We start from the raw sequence: 26,695 nt of genomic DNA on the forward strand, positions 1-26,695 counted from the left end.
AGATTCTGGAAGGCCTTGTGCTCTAATGAATTTGAACTTTATTCTAGGGCAGTGGGAAGCCATCAGTGCCAAGGTGAGATTTAGTTATTTGTGCATTCACTTATTAAATATTTGCTAATCAGGTACTTGTTACTTAACAAATATTTATTGAGCACAGACAGGCACTGAAGATAAAGCACAAACAAATAGACAAACACAAAAACAAACAACAAAACAAAATGTCCTGGCTTGAAGGCACCAGTGGCCATTTTAGGTATGGCGGGCAGAGAGCCTCAGTGAGAAGGTGGCATTTGGGCAAAGAGATGAAGGAGGTGAGGGCAAGCCATGAGGATGTCCAGGAGGAAAATGTTCTAGGTGAAGGGAAAAGGAGCGAGGGAGAAGTTGGATTGATGATGGATTCCTACCTCTTATGCTGAACCAGAGGGGAAGCCACCCGACTGTTCTGAGCAGAGACAGGAAGTGCCTGGGCTTCTGAGTCAAAAGGATTCCTGGGGATGGATCATGGGCAGAAGCAGGGAAACAAGTTAGGAGGAAGGAAAACTGGCGGGGACTTGGATTGCAGTGGAGGAGTGAGTATGGTCAGACACCCAGCAAGATTTGCTGATCATTGGATGTGGTGTGCAAGGCCAGGTGAGGAGTCCAGAGAATGAATTTATGTTTTTGGCTCGAGCCCCTGGAGGGATGGTTGCCTGAGTCAAGTCCCAAGGGGAAGATGGCACAGTGCAGTGGGGAAGAGATTCTGGGGGTGGATCAGGGATTCCGCTTTTGAATCCCTGATCCACCCCCAGTTTGTTCAGTTTGAGATACTAATTAGAAATGCAAGTGCAAAAACCAAATCGACAGATACAAAAGTCCTGGGGAAAGGTATGGTCTGGACATACACAGTTGGGAGTTTTTAGCCTACAGAAGGTATTTAGAAATAGAAGAATCAATTAAACATTGAGGGCTTATCATCAAATATTGTTAGGCACTAGGCTTCCAATGGTGAGAAAAATAAACAAGTTCCTTGTCCCTGAAGACCTCATAATAAAACAAAGAAACAAAGTCAATAAATAAAACAATAGTATATATGAAATAACAGTTAACACCGTGCTGGAATGAATTCTGGTTGCAGAGTAGAGAACAAAGTGGGAGCAAAGACCCGGAGCCGTGAGATCGTTCTGCAGGCTGCTGTCACAGTGCCCAGGGGAGGTCCTGTCTTGAATTTGGTGTTGGCAGTGGGAATGGAGAAAAGATGTGGGAGACACTAAGGAGGTTTAATACACAGAATTGGGTCATTGTTCCACCAAAATGCCTCCTTCAAAAAGTCACAAAAACAGTTTCAGTCCTTAAAGAAAAAGTCTGCGCAGGCGAGGTCGCAACTCATTGGACTGACCTCAGGTGTGATACTTCCACCGCAAAACCCCTTTGTAAGCTTGGGTAGATTTTTAACTTTTCTTTTTTTCAGCTTCCTTACCAGAATGAGATAAATAGTGCCTCTTAATATTCTTATGATGGTTAAAGGGGAAATTATACATAAGCTCCCAGGAGGGTTATTGTGGAGTGCTTAGCAGAGGAGGGAAAATGTCCTTTTCCTCTGCTCATCTTAGGGTCAGCGCCCAGAGCCCTGCACATTGGACGGACACAACACAGATGAACAGGGGAAAAATGAACAGAAGTTTACAGACGAGTGCATCACATGTACACACGGGAGGACTTACTTAGTGGGGAGTAAAGGGATGATGGTATCTCAGGCTTATATAGCATCTTGGCAAAGAACAACATTGTAGAGAAGGGGTGAAACAAAGGAAAAGGACTGTGAGCTTCCAGGGTTGGCAAGTTGTAGGAAGGCACATATACGGGGGGACAAATGATAGGTAAGGGCTAGTTCTAGCAAAGTTTATGTGGACTTCTCTGGTGCCATGTCTAGGGTGATAAGGGTCTAGGGTTGTCTCCCGTGATTGACTTCTGTCCTTCCTGGGAGACAGGAGAGAGGGGACACTTTATAAATGTATAACCCGCTTTTAGGCTCAAGGAGTTTTCCATCTGTTTCTTTTCATTTTCTTCAGCTCAAAATAAGCAATATGCCAAAGAGGCACACTCTGCCCCTTTCACAGGCTTTTGGAAGGTGTTACTTCTCTCTCTATGAGAAGTACGGAGTTAAGAGTCTTTAAAAAAAAAAATCAAATAAAAACAAAACTCATTATCTCATACAACTGAAAATACATTGAAAGAATAAACATTAGGATTTAGGCATGGCTGATCCAGGGTGATCAGTACTCAGGTGGTTTTCCTGTCTCACTCTGCTTTCAGATCTATTCATTGTATCATCAAACAGACTTTAACTTGATAATGTGAGAACCTGAGGTTTTAAACCGAGACACTGAAAAACCTAGACACAGGCTACAACCTGTTAACTGTTTCATCATCAAATAGTCCTACCTCAAGCCCAGGATTAATTAAGGGTCCACCACCTGTGTCCTTCTGACACTGAGTTGGTAGACCAATGACTGGCAACCTACGTAGGAAGAATGTCTCTTTTCCAATATCTTCAGCAAAATTTCCAGATATGCCCCTCGTTGGCCCATCCTACAGCAGGCGGCATCCTTGACCGTGAACAGGAGGTTGGAATTCTCTCATTTACCAAGGGCTGGGATCCGCCTCACCCAAACCTCACAAAATAAGAGTAAAGGGGGAACAAGGAAGCAAAAACATAGGTCCTCTCTAGCTTGCCTTTTGTTATTGGATTATATTTACAAAGATCTCAGTGTTCCTGGCCATCAGGTCCCTTATTTTTCTTTCTAGTAACCATGTTGGATTGCGTGGCTCAAACACTAATGATAACCTGAAAACTCCTCAAAAACCGTAACCTTAGGCTTAAGGAAAACTTGCTAAGTGTTATGTCCTCACCCCCTCCCATCACTCCCCACCTCTGCCCATATACACTCTCCCTCCTCTTGGTCTCCTTCCACAGGTATCCATCAAAACCATTCTGCAGTAAGAAACAATACATACACCTCAGCTCCACCCAGACTTGTAACAATTGAAAGCAAAACTACCGTAGTCACCTACAAGATAAATAAAGAAACCCTAAGACCATAGTGCAGCATGACAAATGAGCAGGAACGTGGCCCTAGGATAGGAGAGAGCGTCCCACCCAGGCTGAATCATCAGCTCACTGTTGGGAACAATATATTTGATGAAAATGAAAAACCAAACATTTATAAATCAGCTGAGTAAGAAGCTTAGGGGGAGAGCTTCTGGGATTTGGACAAAAAAATTTATTCTCTATGGGAGTTGGAGAATTGGAAATCCATCAGGAGTCAGGGCATGCACACATCTGGTATGTGTTGCTGGGGCCCTCAGTCACTTTGTAAAGCCTGGACCACTTTAAGGCTTTTGTTTGTGGGCCTTGTGCTCCTCCAGTTGGAAAGCCTTTCCCTAATGTCAGAAGGACGTATCGAGACTGTCAATTCTACTTCCCAAAATAAAGCTCTGATTTGCCTCTGCTCCGATCTGCCTCTCTGGCTATCCTAACGCCCTTACTGCAGCCCATTCTATTGCCTACACAACGGCCTGCAATAGTCGATTAACAAGTTTTCCTGTTCCTGTTTTTTTTTTTTTTTTTTAAATAAACTTTTTATTTTATGGTAATGTTAGATTTACAGAGCAGTTGCAAAATTAATAGAGAGTTCCTGGAGATCCCTTACCTGGTTTCCCCTTATTTTGACCTCTTGCATTACTAATGACATATTTGTCAAAACTAAGAAAGTAATATTGATATATCACTATTAGCTGAACTGCAGATTTTGTTTGGATTTGACCAGTTTTTACACTACAGTCTCCTTTTCTGCTCCAGAATCCAGCCCAGGACACCACATTATATTTAGTCATCACGTCTCCTTAGTCCTCTCTGCTCTGTGACAGCGTCTGAGTCTTTTCTTACTTTTCACGGCTTGACAGTTTTGAGGAGTGCGTGAGGGGAGGCGTTTTGAAGGCTGTCTCTCAATTTGCGGTTGATGTTTGCCTTGTGATTAGACTAAGCATATGGGTTTGGGGGAGGAATTCCACGGAGGTGAAGTTCCCTCTTGATCCCACGCTATCAGGAGTTGCTTATTATCAGCATGTCCCATTGCTGGTATCAGCCTATTCAGGCTTCTATAGCAAAACACCACAGATTGAGTCACTTAGAAACAACAGGAATTTATTTCTCAGAGTTCTGGGAGCTGGAAGTCCAAGATCAAGTTGTCAGCACATTCAGCATATGGTTAGGGCCTTCTGGTTCACAGACAGCCATGTGGAATGGACCTCATGTGGAATGGACCTGTCTGGGCTCTCTTATAAGGGCACTAATGCCATTCATGAGAGCTCCAGCTTTAGGACCTAATTACCTCCCCAAAGCCCCACCTCCAAATACCACCACGCTGAGGATTCGTTTTGTATGAATTTTGTTGGGGGCTGGGGGTGGGATGCTAACATTTAGTTTAGAGTGGCTGGTGACACTAACCTTGCTCATTTGGTTAAGGACGTGTTGGCCAGTTTTCTTCTCTTTAAAGGTACTGTTCTTCCTTTTTCCATAATCTACTTTTGGGAAGTGGATCACTGAGTATAGACCACGCTCAGGTGGCGGTGGTAGTGGTGGTGGTGGTGTGGAAGCTGGGGGAAGGAATTGCCTCCTTCTGCTTTTGACCAAATGCAAATCCAGTATATACACTGAGTGAATGTAAAAAAAAAAAAAAAAAAGAAAAAAGATGCTATTTTAAAGGGGATTGTTTCTTTACTTTCTTTTTCTGTTGATTCGTTAGTGTAAAGAAATGCAACTGATTTTTTGAACGTTAATCTTGTAACCTGCTACCTTGCTGAATTCTTCAATCAGCTCTAGTAGTCTTTGTGTGGACCCTTTAGGGTTTTGTATATATAGTATCATGTCATCTGCATATAGTGACACTTATACCTCTTCTTTTCCAATTTGGATCCCTTTTATTTCTTTCTCTTGTCTGATTGCTGTGGCTAGGACTTCCAAGACTGTGCTGAACAGGAGTGGTGATAGTGGGCAGCCTTGTCTTGCCCCAGATTTTAGTGGGAAGCTTTTGAGTTTTTCACTGTTGAGTACTATGCTAGCTGTAGGTTTGTCATATATAGCTTTTATTATGTTGAGATATGTTCCCTCTATATCTATAGTGTTGAGAGTAATGGTTGGTGGAGAACCACACTCAGGCCTGAACGTCCAGAAAAGAATGCTTACTGAGCTGATGGGGCACCTCTGTCCCCACTGCTGCCCTGGTGAGTGCTCTGCAGAGCAAACCTCCAGACTTGACCCTAAAGGTACTCCCACCACTAAAAGCTGGATGCCTCTGGGACCCTGGCCAATGACGGGGGCTCTGAGTGGCACTTCCTTCCATAGTTCTGACTTCCCAATCAGATTTAGGAAAGGTGAGTCTCATTGGTAAAGTGGATGACCTGCTTGTAACCCAGCTTCAGAGGGACCTGGGGTCACTTGAATTCTTTCCATTCTACCTTTGTCAAACAGGGTTCAGAAAGCTAGAAACCCCTGAAAACATAATGTGGGAGTTCAAAGGGTGCTGGGTAGCAAGAAAATATGAAAAATGTCCCATTCGCTAACGCATGGTTGATTCTCCATAAAAACCTGTCAAAGGAAGACAGGGTTATAGGATTGCCAGGCTTAGCAAGTAAAAATATAACATGCTCAGTTCAGATGAACAATGAATGATTAAAAAAAAAAAAGTCTCATGCAATATTTGGGACATAGTTATACTAGAAATTTATTTGTTGTTCACCTGAAGTTCAAATTTAACTGAGTGTTTTCTATTTTATCTTGCAACCCTGAGGAGGCAGGAAGGAAGGAAGCGAGGGAGGGAGGAAGGAAGGAAAGAGGGAAAGAAGGAAGGAAGGAAGGAAAGAAGGGAAGAAGATATGAATCAGGCCACCTCTGGTTCGTGCCATTAGATTTTTGGCTCCTCTGACTCCAGATTCACCAAGAGAACATCTGCCTACAATTTGACATTTCATGAGGAACTAGCCACTGGGAAAGAATAAACCGGTCAGACTGCCTGGAATTTCTCACTGTTAACTGGCAAATTGGCTTTTGACTAAGCTGTGGTGTACCCTGCAGCTTGGTACAGGGAAGGAATGTACTGACTTCAGGGACAGTCATATTCCAGTCCATGTGACAGTTAGGTTTTGCAATATAAATTAATAAATTAAAATCCCAATTTTATGTCTCATTCTGGAAGGTTCAGTGACTGTGATGCCAACGTTGAAAGATGAATCTGCTCCCCATGGGCAGGCTCGGGGAGGGGACTGCAAGGCTCTGTAAACATGCCGATTGAGTTGTATTTCTTAAACTGAATGCGAAGTATATGATGTTTATTATTTTATTCTTCGGGACATTTTTGTACATCAAACTATTTTATAAGGTATCTTCAAACAAAGTGAAATAAAAGGCAGTGTGGCTTAATGGGAGAAAGATGGGTTTGCTTTGAGAAGATATTTGCTAGAGCTCAGAGGGGCCACTATCGCATGTTTCATTTCCTTCTGTTTTACACTCCAGCAGCACTGAGTCAGTCAGAGGGTTTCTAGTTCCATCTCATGCAGTGGGTGCTCTTGCTTTTACATTTCTATGTCTGTGCTTTGCCTTTTGTCTTGGAAAGCCTTCCTCTATCCTTTCTTCCAGCCACTCCCACCCTCCTTTTTTTTTTTTTTAAAGATAAACCATAATCATCATTTTTTCCCTATTGCAAACCCCTCCCCCAGTCTCCCTTCCCACGGCTTAATACAGGAGGGTCGACTTCCGCCCCTGCCTTAGCTCTCTGTCTCCTGGTCAGTGGCGTTAGGTTCTCCGTTGCTCCCACCACATTGTGCTATGGTCAGCTTTCTACAGGCCTGTCTCGCCACCAGCTGGGATCTCCTCAAGAGAAGAACTGAGCTTTATTTACTCCTCTACCCTCCAACCTAGAAACATAACCGACCCATGTTTACCCAACTGAATTGACTCGAGAAAATGCCTACATCTAAGCCTTAGTTTCTTCTATTAGAAAGTTGCTACACACAAACACACAAACACACAAACACACACACACACACACACACACACACACACACACCAGCAAGTATATTTTCAGCCACATATTAGCTACTTAAAGCAAAGCTCACTTCTTTATATTCCCAAAGCACCAGGGCTAACCCAACTTCCTTCTTCTAAGAGTGAGAGAACCAAGGCCCAGAGAGGGAGAGTAACTTGCACAAGATCACACAGGAGTGGAGGGGGAGCTGTTTCAGAGTCAGAACCCAGATCTCTTCCTTCCAGTGGTACCTGTTGCTGGGGGATGATAAGCAGGTTGTCCAACTTCCCAGTTTCCCTGATTCTTTAGAGAATTTGGGGGGAAGTGGCTCTCCCTAGCACAGCCCCATCGCCGATCCAGACCTCAAAGGACAAGCTTGTAGAAGTGTCCATAGTCCAGTGGCCACTGATGCAGCATTTCTGCACTTCCAAGTGTCTGGCCCGATGTAGCAGTCCTGCTTTGTTTTGGTCAAAAGCCTCACTGGCAAACAGGGTGAGTAATTATCTGCGGACTCTTTGAAGGCCTTTCCCCTGGAGCCTCGTTAGCCTTGGCTATTGGCAGCAGTGGCCGAGGCCATCCTTTCCATATTCTGCTGACCTGAGGTCATTTGGTGTGAATGGAAACAGAGGGGCTGGCTCCCCAGAAATGCTTGCAAAAACAAGTTCCTCTTTTCTCAAGCTGCAGATTCCATTACCTAACTGGAATGGCCTTTATATATTTGGCATCAAATATAAGCTTGCCCTCCCCTTGCCCCTTCAAGATTTTGGAGGTAAGAATGTTCTATGGTCAGGGATTTCCAGGGCCAGCCTGGAGGGAAGACTGCAGCCTGGATTTCCCATACTGGTTGTCCTCTCTTTTGGAAAGTGTCATCCTACTTATCGCCAGTCCCCATGGCAGTGCTGGCATAAGCATGGCCAGACAACCCCTCCTTCGTTCCTTCTCTCCTGGCTCTAGAAGGGAACTGCAGAGTGAGCTCCGTTTGGTTCCGGACGGATTAGCATTTGAACACTCCCAAAGCTAGAAGGATCCTTTGACTTCACCTTTACAAGTGGAGAAACGAAAGACTACAAAGAAAGAGCTTTGAGCTCAAAACATTAGATCTGGGACTAGATCTAGGTGTCCCAGCTTCTTATCCAGGACTGAGAACACAAGGAGTTCTCAGACATCAAACAAACAAATGAAAGCCTGCAAATATTGATAGTATTTACCTAAAATCTCCTACCAGTTTGTTCTTTCAGATGCCCTCTCGCACTCTCTCGCTCGCTCCCTTTGTTTATTACAAATTTTACATCTTTGTTTCCTTTGTCTAACATTTTTCTCTGCCCCCTTCAATTTTTCCTTCAAAACCCAGCTCTGGAAAGTTCCATGCAGTAAATGGAAGGCAGAGAGTTAGGCTTATGGAGTTACTGGTCTTCGTTATTCAATCCCCTACAACAGTACTAGCCACCACGCCCTTGCTATGGCCTCGTGGTAGCTGGAGTACGTGCTCCTCTCTGTGACCTTGGGCCGTTGGCTTGTCATCAACATGACAGGACAGGCTGTCTTCCGCTCCTGCCATCACCGTGAGCACATGGCCTGGTGTTCGCTCCCCCTTTAGCCTGGGCTGCAGGAGACATAAGGAGCTGACCTACCCAGATCTACAGTTGGAAGCTAAACCCAACATTGCCCAACAAAGCCCAGTTGACGTCACAAGGTGTGTCTCGACACCTCTGCCTTGGAAGGGAGAAGTGGTACCCAACGATACATATGAAATATCCTTACCTCAAGATAAAATAGTTTACAACATGTATTCATTCAGTCATTCACTGCCATTCAACAAATAATCACTGAACACCAACTATGACCCCAGCTACTCTCTGAAACTATATATCATTAAAACTATTTGCCCACTAATGCATTTTTCTGAGGGAAAGGTTTATGGCTTTCCTTAGCTACTCAAATTGGTCCTTAACCTCAACCAAGTGAGCCAAGGCCCTTATATAAGGGGTCACTCAGGGTTTGATTCATTCGCCACAAAGGGTCACTATTGAATTCTACTATTATCTGGCTGCTCACCTATGAGTACAGACTAAAGAAAAAGTTTTGCTCAAATATTTTGAGTTTTACTAGAATGACTGACCAGAAAGTCTGAATTTTAATGTGCAGATAAGTGGTCCTAGTCATTTGTAATGATCACCTATGCTATTTACAATTGACAGTCTAACCATATAACTTCTACCCTAAAATTGTAATAAAAATACTGAACATGTGTAAGTACTTTGTTACCCTAATAATTTTGTAGCTAGGGCCCCTGTATCTTTCTATTAGCGCCTTAACATTTGTAACTGTTTTCTCCTGTTGCACTAGTATAGGTCCCCAGTGGTTCCTTTATGACTGATTGATTTTTTTCTTATATGATTTAAAGATCTTTTACTATTCTGATTTCTCTTCTCTGCGTGTCCTAGTTTGTCACTGATTCTCTTAAATACATCATTGGAAACTGGCCAGACTCCAAACGTAACCAAGTGCTTACCTCCTGCTATGGACTGAATTATGTCCCAGCCCCACCAGAATTCACATATTGAAGCCCCACCCCTCAATGTGATGGTATTTGGAGATGGGACCTTTGGGAGGTGATTAGATTTAGAGGTCATCAAGCCCTGATGATGGCTTAGAGCCCTTAGAAGAAGAGACACCAGAGAGCTCGTTAACTGTGTTACCATGTGGTAACAGAGCAAGAAGGCAGCCAATCACAAGTCAGGAAGAGGATCTCACCAGAAACCGACCATGCAGGCACCCTGATTTCAGACTTTCAGGCTCCAGAACTACGGGAAAATTAATTTTTGTTGCTTAAGCCATCCGGTATTTTCTCATGGGTGCCTGAGCAGGCTAAGACTCCTCCCCTCCTGCTCCCCCCACCGTATCTAGCACGGTGCTGGCTTTCCCTGGTGTGACTGATAGACTGGACAGGGGGATGCCAGCCTTAGGAGGCTATTCTTGGCTTGCCTAGAATTGACACACACTGATGAGCCCAGCAGGCTCCCCAGTTCATGCCAGACTTTTCCACTGCTGGTCTGGATTTCTGAGCTCCCAGGGCCTGCCTATCCATGCCAGCCTTTGCGGAGCCAATGCTTCTTGGGGAAGATACCACATGCATGAATAATATGACAAACGTCTGAGTTGGCAGTGAGGGGTGGAAGAACTTTCCTGGGGATGAAGCCAAGGCTGGCAGGTCTCCCACCTCCATTCAGCTCCTGGAAACCCAGCACATTCACGTGGCCGTGTCTGGTGCTTAGGACTCACTTGTGGGAAGATCCGGAGACAACGGGGATACTGTGCTTTCCTGCAGCCCTGGGCAACCTGCACAGTTCACATGCTTAGCTCTCCTTAGGGAGGACTGATGGACACCTGCTGTCACCACACCAGCCCTGTCAGTGCCTCATGCCACTCACAACAGGTGGGAAGTTCAAGCAAGTCAGTTTGAGTCCCTTACCTTTAAAGTGGTCATTTATTTGTAGTAATAAAAATATTGTTGAAGATTGTCATGACAATCAAATGCAGTAAAGAGTTCACACATAGGGGCCAAAGACTTAGAGCTGCCATCTCTGGGCACTGTCCTCGGCACTGTCAATATGCTGTTTCCTATGAAGCTGACAACATCCTGACATGGACTGTGTTATACTCATGTTACAGCTGAGGAAACTGAAGCGGGGGGAACCGAGTGACCTGTGTGAGTTCTCAAAGCTGGTAAGTGTGAAATTTCTTTCCCAGGGCTTGTTCCATAGAGAACACGGAATTTGTACTTCTCGAATGAATACAAGTCTCAGACTTGGTTTTTTAATTCAGCCTGACTCCAAAGTCTATGTCACCAACGACTGTGCTGTATCACTTCACTCTACACTGTACAGTGCTGTTCACCTGTGAGGAACCATTTCTATTCGGTCATCAGTTCTGCCCTCAAACTGATTGCCCAGTGAGTCAGATCCCAGTAGACCTCCTGGATCTTACATCCTGGCCACTCACATCTTTTGTGGGCTACAGATCCAGCACAGGTTTCCACGTGGGCCAAAAATAAAGGGAATGTGAGCACTGACACTGTTCTTGAGGATATTACTCTCCAGAGGAGGGAGGGGAATAAGGAAAATGACATTCACAGAGAATATGTAATAACAGCCACTCACTTATTGAATGTTTATCTGCAGCAGACACTTTGTTAAGCATTTTATATTATCCTATCATTTTATCCTCATACAAACTCATGACACAGGGACTCCTAGTATCTCTCTTTTGCAGAAGAGGAATCTGAGAATGTTAATTTAATTACTCCATGCAAGTCTCTGGTTCCTTGGAGAAGACAATCATGGCTAATCCACATTCTCTGACTTGAAGGTCAGAATTTAGCAAAGTCGCCAGCATGAGACAGAGGCTGTGTCAGGGCTCTGGGCCCCTGGAGCCCAGAGTTCAGGTCCTTCCTCTGTCAGGGAGTCCAGATGAATCAGACAGAGGGGACTGTTCCCTGATTCTCAGTTTACTCACACGCGAAATGGCAATCTTTATTGTACAAAAGTAAGATGCCAGGTATCTATAAAGATTAAATTAGATAATGCTTGTAAAGTGCGATTTGCCTAGCACAAATGAAACACTTAATAAACATTCACTGTCAACCTTATTATGTGCATGTAATAGAAAACAACAAAAGCAAAATGAAGTTGGAAGATTGCAAGTGCAGAAGAGGATTTCAGACACTTTTACAGTGTCCAGAGTTCCCTCACATGCACAATTTCACTCATGTGGCTCTCTCTCCAAACTTGTGAGAGCCTCATTTCTTCCTTGTGAGAAGAAGTAATTTAATGATCGTCCAATTCACTTGAGTGTTAAGCGGCAGAGTCAGGACTCAAACTCTGGGTAACCCCAGGCCCTGTGCTCTGTCATCTCCGAGAATGTGACAGTAAATGAATTGCCTGGATGCAGGGGGAGGGTTGTTCAGGGAATGCTCCTTAGAAGAGAGGCGGTGAGTTCCAGTGACCCCACCTGGCACAGATGTGTCCTGGCTGGTGGAATAGCTGGGCAGTTCTCCACTTCAGGGACCAGTGAGCACGGCTGGCCCAGAATCGGGGTTCTTTTTACTCTATTCCACTTAAGATAAGAAGCAAGCATTTCCAAATGTATCACTTTTTTAAATTGACTCTCCATGAACTGCATACCTTGCTCTGAAACATTGAGAATCATCTCCGTGGAGGGGAAAGAACACAGGCTTTGGAATCAAACCAATGTGGTTTCTAACACCGACTCTGACACTTACCAGCTGATGACTTTGGACAAGACATTAAGCCCCTGAGTCTCTGTCTCTTCATCTGTGAAATGGGGACAGTAATACCAACTTGCAGGACTGCTGAGTGGAGTAATTTGTATAATGTATTCAAGATGCCTAGATCATAGTGGACTCTTAGAAAAAGTCACAGTGTGTATCATTACCTTTTTCCTTAGCAAACTAATAACTTGCTGTCACAAAAAAGACTTGTTTTCTAGATCCTTCACACACGGTGCCTTATGGTTTTAATACCAGAGATTACCAGGCAGTTAGCTTGATTCACAGCTTCAAAAGGAAAGCTGTGTTTGGTGGTAGGAGGGCTAGAGAATTCACTCCCCAGGCAGATGAACTTGTGGTCAGACAGAGGGAGGTGAGAACAGTAAAGAGAAGCTTTCACATCTCCAGACAAGGTAAGAGCACTCTGGAGTGTAAGCCAGTCCACGGACAACTGAGGACTGTGTCTGGGGCATGACATTGGTCTCAGCTGTTCGGGCTTTGTCTGTACAGTGCATTGTTGGACACTTGTTTTGCTATCACATTGGACAGGTGGGATCGAAAAGGTCATGTCACCCACAGTGACTACAAACAGGCTGGATCCTTTGTCTTCTCACATCTATGCTCTGGACAGTGGACTTTGGATCTAGCCACTCTGCTGGACAGAGCTCTGGAGTTTTACAGGACCTTTATGTCATCTGAAATCATCCAGCTGAAAAGCCATCCCAAAGGGAGACAGACTAGGACGAAGGCAACTGTAACAGGCGGCTGACAGTGTTGCGTTAGGGAAAGTGCGAGATGCTGCAGGGGCTGATGGGGGGCCACCTGCCGCAGCACTGGTGATCAAGGCGCTATCAGTTCACCCAGAGGAAGTGATCGTATTGAAAAAATAACCCAATGGAAGTAGTGAACGGGGGAGGTGGGGATGGAGACAGCATCCTTGGATAAAGAAACAGCATGTTCAGAACACAGAGATGGAAGAGAGCCTGGCACATTCAAAGAACTGAATAAAGATCATTCACGGCTGGAATGTATAGTGGTTGGTGGGAAAATGACCAGAGATGAGAATGAAGAGGGGGAAAAGTCTGGATAAATCATGAGAAGTCTGAAAAAAAAAACCATGCAAGGAGGTTGGACTCCATCCCTGGGGTGATGGGAAGCATCTTAAGTGTTAAGCAGGGGCATGCCGGGATCAAATCTTATAGGTAGTAATGTAGAAGGTGAACTGAAGGTGACATGTGCTGATGATGATGACAATGACAAAGAAGAAGAGGGAGAAGAGAACTGCCACCATCACCACCACCACCACCAAAGAGGAATATGTGGCCAAAAAATCAAGAGCCCCTCCCTTGTGGCCTCAGATGGCTCTACTCAATGCAAAGAATAGGGTTAGCACGTGAAGGGAATTTGATAAGTAAACACTGATTGGTACATTGCATTTCATTGCTCTCCCTGGGACGGCTGGCATAGGACTCTCAGAATGTGGCATTGGATGGCTGACTGATCTAAAAGAATAATTATCAAATAAATTCATATATTATTCTTGAAAACCACAAAATAAGTTGTGGTTTTATGGTTTACAAAAAAGGTTTACAAAAGTATGTTTAACCAAAGATGATTGTATTTTATCCCCAAATAAAGGACCTCATTGCAGGCATCAAAGGGTAAGGGCAGCAAAGGGAACTGTGGATTATTTTCTGCAACCAATATATATTTATTGATGAGATGGGGAAACCAGTTCAGAGAAAGAGAAGGGCTTTGTTCATGATCATAAAGCAAATTAATGAAAAAATAGTAGTAGGGCCTTCTGAATTACAGTTTTTGATTCTTTCAGTTGTATCTGTGACTTTATCACTTACAAAAATGAAGATCAGGTAAATTCACATGATAATCTTTCCATAGGGTAACATGCCTTAAGGTATGTTCACTAGGATGCAGCACTGGTAAACGGTAGTAGCTGGTGTGTGTGTGTGTGTGTGTGTGTACGCTGGGGAGAGTTCTGGTTTCATATATGTTTGGAAATGATGGTAAAAACAAAGCTAAGTATAGTTCTTTGTTATAGGATATTTAAGAGCTTCTAATAAGCTAAAACACCTTTGGAAATCCTAAAAGGAAGATTTCCATCATTCTCTGGTGTTCAACATTAGATTGACATGTTGTTTTTCATAAATTACGCTCATCATATTGACTTCTTTAATATCTTCAAGATTAACATTATAATTCTATATTATATGAAAGGCTTTTAGGGTTTCATCTGCTTTTCCTACTACTACAAAATTTAGGCATGTATTTCTAGAAGTTAATCAGCTTCTCTTGCAATTCAGGTGGAAGAATTTGACAGATAAAGCAGCTCAACCACTAAATAAATCACATCAACTTCTCCTGGCTTTCAACATTTTATGATCTACTTCAAGAAATTTGACAAGTGTCTACCACCTTAAATTGGATTACTTGTCATTTGACTGTCAATCTTCTGCCTTCAGAAAGAATGTTCATTTCAATGCAACATTAAAGTGTAATCTTTTATAAGCAACAATTGAGGACTCAAGTTAAATTTAGCCACAAGTGGTGCAACAAATGCAGATAACCCAACTGAAGTGATCATCAGATGAAAGGCCTTATCCATGCACAGCTAAGATTGCCCAAGCAAGGCCTAGTTGCTAACAAACATCCTTTGACATTGTGTAACGGGCAGCCTAATTTCAGAGACATTAAAATGGGGGTGGGTGGGTATGTGTTGGAATTAAGGAACTGAATATTGTTCAGCTGTTTTATAGACCATACTTTGGGAGCTACTGTTTCTTTAGAACAAGGAACAAAATGCCCTAGAATCTTGCCAAGCTCTTACCACCCTGCAACCATTCCAACTTGAGATTCACAGATGTCTTAGCCTATTCAGGCTGTATAACAAATTAGCATAGACCCGGTGGCTTATTAATAACAGAAATTTCCTTCTCATGTTTCTGGAGCCCGCGAAGTCCAAGATCAAGGCGCTGGCAGATTCGGTGCCTGGTGGGGACCCACTGCCTGATTCGTAGAGAGCTGTCTCCCTCCTGTGTTCTTACATTGCAGAAGAGAGGAGGGATAGAAGAGAGGAGGGATCTTTCTGGGATCTCTTTTGTAAGGTCACTAATCCCATTAATGAGAGCTGTACCATCTTGACCTAATCAGCTCCCTGAGGCTCCACTTCCTAATACCATCACACTGCGGGTTAGGATTTCAAAATATGCATTTTGGGGGAACACAGACATTTAGTAAACAGCCACGGATATTCAGATAAATCTTCAGGTTATTTCTCAAAGGCATTATTATAGCCTCACAGCCATAATCTCATCTTTCCTATAATGACTCAAACTATTTCCAGTTTTAAATCAATGACAATTTCTTGAGATTTTAAGTTTCTGATACTCAAAAACGTATGTGCTGAAAAATGTAGCTGATAATTGAGAATGCATGTTCTGATACTGAGAGTAATATACAAACCTATCTTTAGCCTTAAAATTTATTTCACTTTTTCATTTTTTAAATCTTCTTACTCATTTTCCCCACAGTTTTATTTTCCTCTTTTTGCCGAGTTAACACATCTCAATGACATTCTATAGCCTGTCAGAGCGACTGCTAAACCATATGATCCTAATTAAGCTTGAATGAGTGTTTCGCCAATTCAAAGTTGTATTTAAGAAAGTTAGCATTTTATTTTAGAGAGGGAAAGTGGAGGTTTACATGGCGATCCTATTCTTGCCTTATTAGGTCAAAACAAGCCTCTCCCTCACTCAAAATCGTCTATCTTCCTAGGTCATGGCCCCAGGGCATTCACTGTGCCCTGCATGGCAATGATCTCCATTATAAGTAAACTATGTAGAATTGTGTTTTGAACACTACTGAGTTTCTTATTAGAAAAACCTAAAAGAATGTCCCTAGTTATTTACAACGAATTGCATGGTGCTCCTCTGGCCCACCCCCCGGCAAAATATGTCCACGTCCTACCCCCAGAACTTGTAAATGTGACCTTATTTGGGAAAAAATGATCTTTGCAAATGTTATTAAATGAAGGACTGTGAGATTAGAGCATCTTAAATTACCCCAGTGGGTCCTACCTCCAAGGACAGTGGGGAAAATATATGCAGCACAAACCAAGAATTGACTGGAGCCACCAGAAGCTGGAAGAGGCAATGAAGGATTCTCCCTTGGAGCCTTGGAGTGTGGTCCTGCCTGCTGACATCTTGATTTCAGACTTCTGGGCTCCAGACTGTGCAGGAATACATTTCATTATTTAGAGCCACCCAATTTGTGGTAATTTGTTATGGTGGCCCTTGGAAACTGGTGTAATACTCAAATACTCCATGTCTTCCCTCTTCTGAAATCTTCAGAGACCAATACTGCTGACTTGAGAACTGACTCCACAAATGCGGGGGCAGTGACTTCAGTTTTCAGTAATTTCATCAAAGAATGGGGGTGGGATATTCTTTCTGTTCTTCCTGAGATTGCTGGGAGAACTTTAAAAATAAAGCACATAGTGAACTGTAATAATTGCTAAAGACTTCTTCTGTGCCATAGAGTGTATACATCATGGGTTACGTAGTCTTGTTTACAATTAATTTATCAAGTGTTTTTTTTAATTCCCAATAAAAGAGTGAGTGAAATGAAAATGACTGAAAACTTCCACTCTTCTCACTGTGCCTCAATTTTTTTTTTTAATCTGTAAAATAGAGATCCTATGATAATCCTGACCGTATGGAGTTGTTCAGAGGGTGGATCCAGTTGGTACGTGTAAAGAATTTAGGAGGATGCCTGACATGTAGAAAAAGTTTTATAAATATGGATTGTTGTTATCATCATCACCATCACCACCATCATTACTATTATGCTCACCAGCACTGTAATCACGAAATGGAAACCCAACACTTGGGACCCAGTAAACACCTAGGCTGCTTAAGATTAATTCAGCTTGAGTCTCCCTAATTGAAAAAGTATAGATGCCCATTAGGTATGGAGAAACTTGTATGGTCTTTCTTCAAACTGAAAAGCATGATGGCATCATTGGGTGGCAAAGGCATCTTGGATGTTAGAACCAGACAGACCTGGGCTGTTCAACACTGAATTTCTTTTGTAACCAGAGTCAAACTACTTTTAGTAGATGCGCCTTAGGCTGTCTGCTCAACCTTGCTTCTCTTCTCCACTCACATGTTAAAAGAATCCCAGCAGCTCTGAACTCGTCAGAGGCCACTGATGATTGAATCAAGGCTGAGGATGTAAAGGGAGTTGAGCCATCAGGGTACCTTTGTGGGGATTTAAAAGTGATCAAAGGAAAAAAAGAGATGAATTCTTTTCCAGGAAATGAAAACCCAAAAGGGAGTCTGGAGAAGGAGTGGAGAGAGAGAAAACGAGGTAGTGAGCATAAGACATGCTAAATGGAGCAGAAAAGAAAATAAAAAAGAGGGTTCCTTCTTTCTGTTTGCTTCTTCTTCATTATCTATTATTACCATGGTCTCTTTGCTCTCATGAAAAGAAAAATAAGAAACACAAATGATTGAGTTTGTATTTGGATCGAGAAGGGACATCAGAATTTTAAAATAAGTATCTAGGGACAGAGTTTTGTCTACACTCCAAGACTTAATAAAGCCCATGGATTTCATTATACTGTTTCCACCCTCCCAAAGGCTTCATCTAGGATTAAAAGATATCAAAGCATTCAGTCAACCATATTTTGTCTACATTAGTCCAAATGAGCAGATGTTCCTAAGTCCTTTCCTGAGGTTGTTTTGATACGTGTGCACACCCTTGGCTACTAGACGGATGGCTCTGATTAGTCTGGTCAACTGAATCAAATAATCAGTCATTCAGCCAAGCAATCAATTTCTCTTTCTACTGTTCTCCCCTCATCAGATTGGCTTATTTGATTATATTGTTGATCAGTTTTAAGTTTAGTCTTCATGTATTTCTCCCTAAAAGGAAAACTTAGGCGTAACACAGCATAACATCATTTTTCCAAAAGAAAATAGGGATATAGCCAGGGAAAGATCTGAGATTTTCTAATTTTCAGAGCAGCTACTTTTCTTCCACAAATTACACACACACACATACACACATCAAGTTATTTTCACTTTACAAGTAGGGAAACTGAAGTTCAGAGAGGTGTGGTGAGTTATTTGATGTCACAGAGCATTAGGACACAGGGCATCCCCAAGAGACCAAACCGTAAATCACATAATCTGGATCTGAATTCAGGAACCTACCTGGAGCAACAGGAGCCTGGTCTGGGGTTCAGGAACACAGTTTTTCCAACAGGATTAAACCATCAAAACTTACGGTGGATAGCTTCTGACAAAAGGACTAGGAAATTCATTCTAGAGAGGGGGTGTCACCTCTGTGGCCTAAGCGTAACGCGGGAAGAATATAGGGAGGGAAAACAGATCCAAATAAAAAAGGCTACTCTCTGTAGGCTGCCTCCTTTACCATTATCGGAAAAAAAAAAAAAATCCCAAAATACAATCCAAGAAGCACCGTCTATAGATGGGCAATTTGCCTATAACTTAATAAGCTAACCTAGTGTTTTTGTTCACTTCCAGCTACTTCATATTAAATTCATGTTTCCAATAGCTTATATGAGGCAGAAAACTCCTTGAGTCAAGGTTTATGTCTCTGTCTCTTTCTTTTTTTTTCTTTTCTTTTTTTTTTTTTTTTGCTATACCTTGAGGTTCAGCAAAGAACACAAGAAATATTTGCCGACTGACGTTTAGGTATGGCATTCTCTCAGCTTCAAAATTCCTTTTCCTTGCTGTCAACTCTAAAAGGTCCAGTTTAAAGGTCATATTCTCAAGGAATCCTTTTCCATTTCCACCATTTCCCCATTAAAATCAGCCTCTCTACTCCCAAGAGTGTTGAGTGTATGTCCCTTGTTATTAGCATTGTGCTCTGTTTTATCGTTGTGTTAGTTACAGGACATGAGATACACTGCCTTCTTACCTCGAAGAGCCCAGTAGTTTATCACCACTCCCTACCAAACTCTGTTGTATCACAGTACCTAGGATAGTGATTTTCATTTAGTAGAAAAAAAAGTTTAATAAGTAAATAAATAAAAACAAATACAGATAAGGTGATTAAATATTGAGTTGGCTCCAGGCAAAAGCTGATAAAGAAAGTTGGCTCTTGGTATTTCTTCTCAAAGACTCGGTATTGGTGACTTTCCCTTCTCTCCCTGATTATTGCACTTTCTGCTCTTTCCTCATCCAGGAATATCCTTATGAGATCATCATAAGTTAAATCATGCTAAGATATAAAAAACTAAAAAATCCCAAGGGAGTTTCATCTTAACCTGTAAAAGGTATTAAGTTGGAGAATGATGATGTCATTGAGCTATCAGAGATGACTTTACTTGAAGAAGTGGACCAAGAAAACAGTGTTTCTTACATCGCTCTAGGCCTGTGCACTTCTAGACGTGTTCTATCCCGTAGGAGACGTAGGCACGGCTAATTATGATTAGAAATGGGGTCACTGGATCTGGGATTTGGAGTTTTAGTTCTTTCAATCCAGTAGCCCTGGATCACATGAAATGAGTCTCAGGTTCCTCCTCTATAAAAAGAACCCTGAAATATTTCTGAAACCTTTTTATTCACTACTTCTAAATTTTAAAAGTTACTTTGGAATCCAGGGCTAGAGTTGGGTAATCAAACAGCTAAGCAGTTCCTATTAAGGATCATCCTGACACTTGATACAATTTTTAAAAACTTAATTCAAAGCCAGGAATGAAGGTTAAGGAGGGAATCTAAAAGTATTAGCCATTTCATGTACCCAAAACTGGGGGCAGGTAGGCAAAATATATGGGAACATGTCATCATAAGGAAGAAAGGAAGGGAGAGACAAAAAGGAGAAAGGAAAGAAGAAAGAAAAGAAAAAGAGGGAGAGAGAAAATAGTTCAAGAGCTAACCTGAGCACATTAAATACCACATCATTAACTGTTGGAAAAATAGGCATATCCCACAAAACCCAAGTGCATAGTAACCGACATAAATATTTTCTGCAAAGATCCACTCCATCCTGAGTTTATGTCTGTTGATGATTGATGACAGCTACATCTTGGCCCGAGAGGACAACCTTTATTCACATCACTCAGCTAGGCTGGTTTTAATTGTCTAAGTATACGCCCATCTTTAGAGTCCATATTCTTAACCAGGTAACGTTATCATTGGACTTGGCCAATGGAATGTCAATGGAAAGACAGCTGCCTTCTTCTCAAAATTTCTGTTAAGGTGGATCATAACCAGAACCTTCTACTGACTTGGTTTCTCACTTTCTTCTCCTGTTTTGCATTCCATAGGATAAAATTATACTAAGACCAAATATATTTGTCAGCTGTTTACTTTTATCCTTCACTCTGATTTGTAGTCATCAGAAAATACTTAATGTTAATTGGATATTGCCCACTGTAGATGATTTGATCTTATGTAGGGGCACTGGAGTTTATTGGGCACATATACGTTCATTTTCATTATCACAGTGATCCAATCAAGACATTTTTCTGTCCCCCTCCATACCTCTTGCTACCACATCTTACAGATAGAAATCTGAAGCTTAGGAATTTTTATTAGTTGATCCAAAATCCCAAGCCAGTAAATGACAGAGGTGAGATTTCAGCACAAGTTTGTTAAGACTCCAAAAATGCAAGCTCTTTCTTACCATGTCATCATACATGTTTTGAACCTAAATGTGATATAATTCCTTGATGAAAAACTACAGCAAGTATTGTTTGGAACATTTTCATTGGCACTTATTTTTAGAGATATTTGGTAATAAAAACTTGCCACGGAAAGCCTTTCACCAAAATTATTAACAACTAATATTTAGCGTACTTCACTGTTTCCAGAACACTTGATAAATGCTTTCTTATTTAATCCTTATGACAGCTATTTAAGTGAACCAGTTAGGATAGGCGAGGCTGTGATGCAGTGATAAATATACCCCTAGCTCTCAATGGCTTTACACACAAAAGTTTGTTTCTTACTCATACCAAGTCTGATGGGGAGATAGACCGCTCTTCTAGACAGCTTTTTTATGTGGCAATGAGAGGAGCCAGGGTGCTTTCTACTTTGTGGCTCTGACATCAACATATGGTTTTCTTGATGGCTGCTGCAGGGGAAGAGAAAGTATAGAGAACTCGCCCTTGCTTCTAAGTCTCCCTTTAGAAGTGACACTTGTCACAGCTCATTGGCCAAAATTAGTCATATGACCTTAGCTAACTGCCAAGGAATCTGAGAAGTCTTCCCATATTCCCAGGAAGGAGAAGAAAATCAGATCTGGAAAGTGTTAGTAATTTCTACTACAGTGAGCATGTCCTCTTTTCTCCATTTTGAATAACTCTACCCTTATACCTAAAATGTCTGGCTTGCTCAATATGAAAGAAATCCAGTCTTATTTGTGACCATTCACAAGCAAGTGCAGGCCTCATAGTTATTTACTATTTTCCATAGATCATCTGAGTTAGATATTCATAAATCTTACTTTCTTTGTCTTCCCTCTTTCTCCTTTCCTTTCTTTTCCCCCCAGGGTCTTAAAACATCTTATCACTACCATCTGTTTTCAGGCTTCCCAGTCAAGTTTAGCCTGGATCCTTACCTCTTTAGATTGGCTCAACAGCAATAGAAATGAAGCTCTTTACTACTATATTAATAATCTCTCATAGCATAACATTGATAAGTCATTACCTTAATAAAATCCTCACAATTGGAGAGAGAATGGGGAGAAATACATAACACAAAGACAGAAAGAGCCCTTTCTTCCCACATACCACAAAAAGAACTAAGATGCAGTGATTTTAAGGAATTTGCCTAAGGTCACAGAACTGTTTAGTGTGGCTGGTGTGGGGATGGTGATGTTTATAAGCAGAAAAGGGGGGGGGGTAGGGAGGGCAATGACCTTTGGACTAAGTCCTCTTCAGCAATTCTAGGGTTGCTTCGTCTTTGTACTACTCAAAATCATTTTTTGGTGGAAAACGAAATTGCAGCTTCCATCACTGTGCAAAAAATTTCCTTTTCTTGAAGTTTCTGCCATTCACATATACTAATCTCTAACTGGGGAAGCAGTATCACACATACATTTTTCAACAGGTATTATTTGAACAATTACTATATGCAGTATTTTAGGTGCAAAGGACACAGTGCCCGCTAAAATGACCGTCCCTTCATTTTCTCACCAAAGATGCTGTCTATCACGTCTCTAAAGTCTCCTATTCAGCTCTTCCCACCCTTATGCATGTTAATTCGCTTGTGAAGAAGCACTGCTGCTGGCTGGCGCCCATCCCCAGCGCTCCTCTCCTGTTATCATCACAGCGGGATGCTCCTGCTACCCTCCTCCGCAGAAGAATCCAGGAATTCCCCGAATTAACACAAGAGTAAGCACAATTAGACTTATTTAAACTCTGGAGAGACGTGTTTTTCTCGTGAAGTCGTGGAAAACCTGACATCATATTTAAACATAATCCAACTGCAGACAGATTTCTCAAGTTGAGAACTGAAATGTCAAAGACAGGAAAAAAGTGTTATCCCCAGAGCTACCGTCCTCTGAGCCGAAGATGACTCATGAAAGAGTATGTGTGTGTGTGTGTTATCCTCAGCTCACTGGCAAAATACTAGGACAAGGAACTTGGAAATTACAATATGCTTGAACAACCAGAAAATGTGGACTAATCAGAGATTTGAATTCTCTTTGGGTGGTTTTGAACTTTTCTTGAAACACGTACGGAAGTAAGTAAACTGCAGATAAACTGCAGACCTAAGGATTTTTTTTTTTTGATCTGATGAACACTTTTTCATATATATATATTTTTCAGCTTTCTAGTTTCCCCCTTGCCATAGTTAAAATATTCCCAAGCAGGCTAGGAAGCTTTTCTGGAAAGTGAATTTTAGACTTCAAAATATGAAATTTGCTAGTAAGTAAAGTATCAGATTTTTTTTCCACTTAAATCAAGGAATTTATCTATTGGCAAACAGTATATATTTATATCATTTTTTCAAATCAGTAAGGAAACAATGTATGGAATTAAGGCATTTAGAAAATTAATTTGTTTTAAAATATGTCTGTTATTTACACATTTTTTTCCCCTTGTTGAGCTAATTTATCTTATTCAGCTAACTTCTCTTTCCTCCTTTTCCAGGCTACTCACTGATGCTTTCTCACTGAATTTGGAAAATTCTTACCAAGCATCTTCTACGTGCCAGGCATTGCAGTGCCCTGAAATTCCAGCTCTCAAGTAGCTCATGATTTTACTAAAGAGCAGGCTATGAAGCCGCAGGATAAGTGCTGTGAAGTGTGACGTGAGGGTCGTGATGAACGGAAAGAGGAGCCTGTCTAAATTTGCTTAGGAATCTGGGGACTATCTCACAGAAGACATGCAATCACGTCATGCTTTGCAGGAGGAACAGGACGGCCCAGCAGACAGAGCATGAGGACACTGCAGGCAACGGAAATTGCTCCTACAGGTTTGTGGACGCAGGACAGAACAGTATGGCCGGAGTGCAGGGCAGGTCAAGTGAGACATGGGGGAGGTGAGGCCGTGGGGAGGACAATCACGTGGAGTGTGGCAATGTGTAAAGAAGATTTGACTTGTGACTCTGAGTGTGTATTTTGGCCTGTCTGTCTTCCAACCTGTAAAATTATAGCAACCCAAATTGGGCATGTTCAAAGACTGGCGAAATTACTGTGGTGTGTCTGTGTACCTCTCGAATGGCACACTCCTTGGGTGATGAGCTTTGTGGCTTCCCAGGGAGCTTCCATGAGTTCTTTCAGTAAAATGATTTACTGAGCTCTATTGAGCACTTCCTATAGGCACAGCACAGAATTAGGCGGTGGAAGAGAACCAAGAAATACCAACTGTGTTTTACTCAAAGCAACACGTGTATTGACCACCAGTAATATGCAGACTGTTGTGCTAGGAACGAGGGTACATAGATGAATTAATTGTCTGAACCTTCAGGAGTCTCAGAACCCAAGGCACATACTAGAGGGGATGGAATGGCCCCAATTAATTATTTCAACTACTTACTCCCTTGGTTGAATTTCTACTATGTGATACTCACTGTGTTTAAAGCTGGGAACAACACACTTTAATATCTACGGCATCATTTACCAAGGAACCATCTGTCTTCAAGAAGCTCACGGTGTAGTGCCCAAACCATGTATATAAACAGTGGTAATATAAGGATTACAGACCAAGGGGCTTTGAGAGAGTTTTCATCAAGGTTATTTGGATGGAAGGAAAGCATCGTCTATAAAGCCAGAAGTTTTACAAATACAGTCCCACAATCATCACAACAGTGGACCAAAATCAACATCCTTAGCTTCATTTTATGACCAAGAAAAAAAGCTTTAAAAAGTTAAAGTTTAACCTGCCTAGAGATAATGGTTATCTACCCAGCTACCCATTGTTGCAGGAAAGGGCTTGAAATTAGGTGTTTCTAATTACACAGTCATGTTTTCTCTACTCCTTCTGGACTTCGTCGAATTAAGGAGAGCTTAGGGAAAAAAAAAAGTGCCATTCAAGAAAACCTGATTTGGACATTCCCATTAGACACAGCCTTATGTGTGAGACTTATCTTCTTGTAGAAACAGATCCGTCTTATGGTTGAAAGAGGTCAAATTCGCATAAAAAAAGAGCAATGGAAACTTTCAGACTTAGTGTGTTTGATGGTCTTGTGTGCAGACATGGCATATAATGTGTATGTTTCCTTTCTGACCAGCTTGAAATCATCTGGTAACATTCATAGGGCAGGAACCAGCCTGCAATCACTCCTATTTGCTTTCTGCACATTTGTAATGACACTGGATAAGTTAATATTAGCCCATACCCATTGTTCCTTGCCCGGGAATAGGGTAAGGGAAATCTTCAGTACTCTAAGTACACTTTTGGTTGAGAAGACTTACCCTAGACTCTGCTATTATAGGTGTTACCATCTGCAAGCTTAGGATGTGATAGGACAGAGTGTAAATGACTTTAGTCTGAAGGCCTCTCATCTGAAATGTGGACAGAGCCACAAGAGGCCTTAGCTAAAAAAATGAATTTGGGATTGTAAATAATGCCTGAACTGACATTTCCCTTGTGGGGACTCCGTTAATGGAGCCCAGCTGCCCAACACGATGCTCCATTGAGTTGTAAGGGAAAACAATATTTTTTCAAACTGATCGTTGAGTTAAGATCCACGGCTGAATGCCGTTTGTTTTTGTACTTTACAACAATTCAAACCAGATTATTTTATATCGAAGCCACAGAAAAACGGTCCCTACTGCCAGCCCCCATCCTTCCTTCCTCCTGACAGATCTGCTCTTTTGTTCTCAAAATACAGGCTGGAAATGGAAGCTGTTTACCAAAATTTTCTAACTGAGGTTACATGATGAAAAGCTTTCATAATGGGACCTGAAGGGCTAGGGACGCTTTTAATCAGTGTGCAGGATTTTGATTAATCCCAGGGCTGCCCCCTCTCCCAGAAGTTCAGGTGCAAGGCTATACCCCTCTAAGGGTTAGGTTTGAGTGCAGGCTAACAGACCACTTCAAAAGAGAGGATGCAGAATGAATACAAAGAGATCTTTGCTGGAGAGAGAAGATCGGATTTTATCTTGTTTCTGTTACCCTGGAGCTGTTTGCCCCTCCTGCAGAATAAGGAGATTTGAGGAAGGATGACTGCACAGCTAGTGGTCCATACAGGATACTGAGAAGATAATGCAGACATGTTTCGAACTTAAGTGTTATCTAATATGTACTCTGTAATCACTGAAGTCAAAGGTTGATGCAAGTCTTACTCACATTTTTAGAATTCGTAAAGTCAAATCTAGACAGCTCTAAGTAAACAGGTCATTCTGAGAATTCTGTCTCAGTGTCCTCATTTCTAGAATAGAAGGATGGGCTGAGGGGTTTAAATGCAGACTCAGCGGAAGTGAAACTTCCCGACCAAAGTGTAAACTCCCTGGCTTGGCTCTCAAGTCCCTTCATCATCTGGCCACTTGACACCCCGCCTGATGTACCCCCTCCAAGCCCTCTGCACGTTCTCATGCTCTCAGTCTTAACTCCAGAAATCTATACTATGTTATGCTTTCGTGCCTTCTGATAAGTTGCTGCCTTTGCTTGGAATTTCCTTACGTCCACCGTGAAGCTGGAGTAACAAATAGCGTATCTGTAAACACTGGCATTTTCTTAAGTAAATTCCATGGAATACCACTCTCAAAAATGTTTTTCTGATGTGTTGAGCATGTGCTTTGGAGAGAAGAGGAGGAGTTAAGTCTTAGTGATCAAGACATTAGGAAGAATGCTGTTTATTCTACCAATCACTTGAAAAACCACAAGATGGAGAAATATAATCAAGGT

This window comes from Camelus dromedarius, chromosome 10 (assembly GCF_036321535.1).
Source record: "Camelus dromedarius isolate mCamDro1 chromosome 10, mCamDro1.pat, whole genome shotgun sequence".
NCBI lineage: Eukaryota > Metazoa > Chordata > Mammalia > Artiodactyla > Camelidae > Camelus > Camelus dromedarius.